General features: G+C 32.2%; 1 pseudogene; it reads right to left on the bottom strand.

The window, feature by feature from the left end:
* Positions 1-321: 321 nt before the first annotated feature.
* Positions 322-762, bottom strand: LOC146999489 (uncharacterized; annotated as a pseudogene).
* Between the last annotated feature and the right edge of the window lie 2,726 nt (positions 763-3,488).

Here is a 3,488-nt window from a genome sequence, read left to right as displayed (position 1 = left end):
TTGGCGACAGTCCATCACTATATGCATACCAACACCCCTACTTGATGGGCAGGATCGCCATTTGCAGCGATTCTCGAAGTTTCTCGAACACAGGCTTGCCTAGTGGCTTGGTGAGTAGATCCGCTATCATGTCGGAGCTTCTGCAGTAGTCTAGGCTCAGGATCCCGTTTTGTTGAAGTTCACGCAAGTAGTGGTATTTCATGTCTATATGCTTTGTTCTGGAGCTATGTTTCTCCGTTTGTGATAATTTGATGCATGACTTGTTATCTTCATAGAGAGTAAGCAGCAGATTTTGTTTTAGTCCTAGATCTTTAAGCAAATTTAACAACCATTGTGCTTCTTGTGCTGTATTAGCTGCTGCAATATATTCTGCTTCAGTTGAAGATAGTGCAATACAGTTTGCCTTTTGCTGCTCCATGAAATGCAGTTATTTCCTAGTTTGAATATGTATCCGCTAATGGATTTTCTCGTTGTTCTGTCATTTGCCCAATCTGCATCCGAATATGTAGTTAGTATAGGTTCTTGAATTCTGTTAAAGACCAAGTCTTTAGTTGTGTGCAAGTATCGAATGACTTTCTTGACAGCATTCCAATCTGTGTTCCGAGGTTTTTCGTTTCTTCGACTCAGTAGATTGACTGCACATGCTATATCTGGTCTGCTGATTGTTGCAATATATAATAATGCCCCTACTGCTTGTCTATATTCTGTATTATCCTCTAGAGGATCATCTTCAGCTTCTAGTTTGCAGTAATTTGTTTCCATTGGCGTATATGTTGGTTTTTCGTTCTGAAGTCCAAACTTTTGAACTATTTCTTCGATTTTATTCTTTTGGTTTATGGCAGAGTTCCATCTTTAAATCTTTCAAAGTTTATGCCGAGGTAGTAGGTAACTTCTCCTAGGTTTTTGATTTCGAATTTAGCGTTCAATTGTTGGATTGTTTCCATTACATCTTCTCCTCTTTCACTTCCTATAAGCATATCATCTACATATAATATTATATACGTGAATTTTCCATTGATGTTTTTGAAAAACAAGCATGGGTCTGCTTTACTTTGTTTAAATGACATGTTTAGAAGTATTTTTCCAATTTTCAGATCCCAAGCTCTAGCGGCTTGTTTTAAACCATAAATAGATTTCTTCAGCTTGCAAATTTTATTTTCATATAGTATACTTCGGGTTGAGTCATGTAAATTTCTTCTTCTAGTTCTCCACGAAGGAAAGCTGTTTTGACCTCGATATGTCTATCAAACATGTTTTTATACGAAGCTGCACACAGGAAGGCTCGTAGCGTTGTGTATTGTTGCGTGCGTACGAGTTCGTTACCAAATGAATGCACAAGTCCGATGAAAAATGAACAAAAATTTATTATTATCACAACAAATATGCTTAAATTTCCTCAAATTATCGTGCAGTATTACAATATCTCACAGAAGTTATCTTTTAACTCAAACGTTCAATAGAACTTTACTCAAAACAGCTGAAGAAAGCTAATCCGCGAATTCGCCACAACGGTGCTACTTTGGTAGACGGTTGCACGGATTTTTGACGATTTACGTTGGCGCAATTGTTGGCGCGATTTTTATAAACGTCAGTCATCTTGAAAACGCTGTTTTTACGCATAGTAAAGTATTCGAAACTTTAAAAAAAATATATCATTAAAAATAATGGATTAATTTTTTGTTGAAAATGTCGATTTTTAAGATGGCAGGCAAGTGTAAATAAATACATTTACTATGAGTATAAAATACTAAAGTAAAATTATTATTACTTTCATATAGCAAAGAAGAGAATAAAAACACCGCTATTAAAACATTGGACCAACGTTTAATTAGATTAAAATATTACTGAAATTGAATATCGAATTAAAAACCATCATACCAACATTTAAAATAATTAGAATATTATTAAATTCAAATACTTTAAAATACGTTATATAGAATATAATTAACATTAAAACATATGGACAATAATTATCTCAGCAATTTCTGAAAATAGTGTATTAATTTTTTAACAAAAATTGAAATATACAATTATAAAATAAAATAAAAATATGTACTTACATTTTTTTGAGTATTTAACTTGTTGTTTATTGGTAAGCACCACAAAAAGACCAGAATCATAATTTAGATAACATCTTTGAAGACATCTTTCAAGGAATTCGAAGATATGAATTAAATTTTAAAACGGCACGGAAATGCACAAATTGTCAGTAACCAATCAGAGAGCTGATTACAGCTTGTCAATGCACAAATATTCTATAACCAATCAGAGACCTTATTACATCACGGCTAGAATTAAAATTATTTAAAAATTCATACATAATAAAATCATTTTTAAAAAAATGAAAAATTAAACTGTATTTTTATATTTAACAGCCATAAATAATGTTTAAAACATTAGATTAAATTTATACATATTAAAACAAATTACTTTTAAAGTAAGGTGACGTCATTGATTACATCATCCACAACATAAAATATGATAAACAATAAATTTTTTATTTCAAATAAAAATGCAAAATTAAATTGATTTTTAATATTTAAAAGCCATCAATAATATTTTAAACACGGAATTTATGCCCAATAAAACGCATTATTTTTAAATAAAATGAAAACAAAGTATCGGTTACCATAAATAACTTATCCAGCAATGGGTTTACCATAAGTTGTATTACTCGCCAAAGGAAATCGTCAAAATCCGTGCAACCGTCTACCAAGTATGCTTAAATTTCCGCAAATTATCGTGCAGTATTACAATATCTCACAGAAGTTATCTTTTAATTACTCAAACGTTCAATAGAACTTTACCCAAAACAGCTGAAGAAAGCTAATCCGCGAATTCGCTACAATCAACAAGAACAGTTTTCTAAACAACAAAGAAACTAACTACACGAACTGAGAAGTTTTCCTCCTTTTATAAGATTTTTAAATCGCGTGCGAGAATTTTCTGGTACTTTCTCGAAATCAAAAAGACATATTTATTTATTTAATGTTAAATGCACGTGCTCTTGTATTTTTAATTTTCCGGCTTAGCTTTCTTCTTTTAATATTCCTCACGCGCTGCACTGCGCGGGAAATGAAACCATTTAATTTATAATTGAACTAACATTAGCTTTTTAAATACCAAATTCGTAACACTGCCCCCTTCCCAAGAACTGCACGTCCCGGGCAGTACAATCCTTGGACAGGAAGCCAAACTTACAACTAAAGATATAAATGCAATAATAAGCATTACATTACAATAATAAACAACATGAACAATAAATGCAATAAATAAAACAAATCAAATGCTATCAAATACAAAATACACATTTAGAAACAAAAAGGACCATGGTCTTATACTATTTACAATTATTTACATTACGTACTATGGCCATAGTAATGAGCTAACCTGTCGTAATGAACGACTTTAGGTTTAGAGTTCGAAGACTTACGAATCCGAACCACGACGTCATTCAGCCTGTTTAGGACTGTGTACGGGCCATCCCA

Source organism: Stegodyphus dumicola, chromosome 1 (genome assembly GCF_044657685.1).
Source record: "Stegodyphus dumicola isolate Sdum_Otavi_A_Nest chromosome 1, ASM4465768v1".
Taxonomy (NCBI): Eukaryota; Metazoa; Arthropoda; class Arachnida; order Araneae; family Eresidae; genus Stegodyphus; species Stegodyphus dumicola.
The sequence above is the reverse complement of the archived record's forward strand: the minus strand, read 5'-3'. Positions and strand labels throughout refer to the sequence as shown.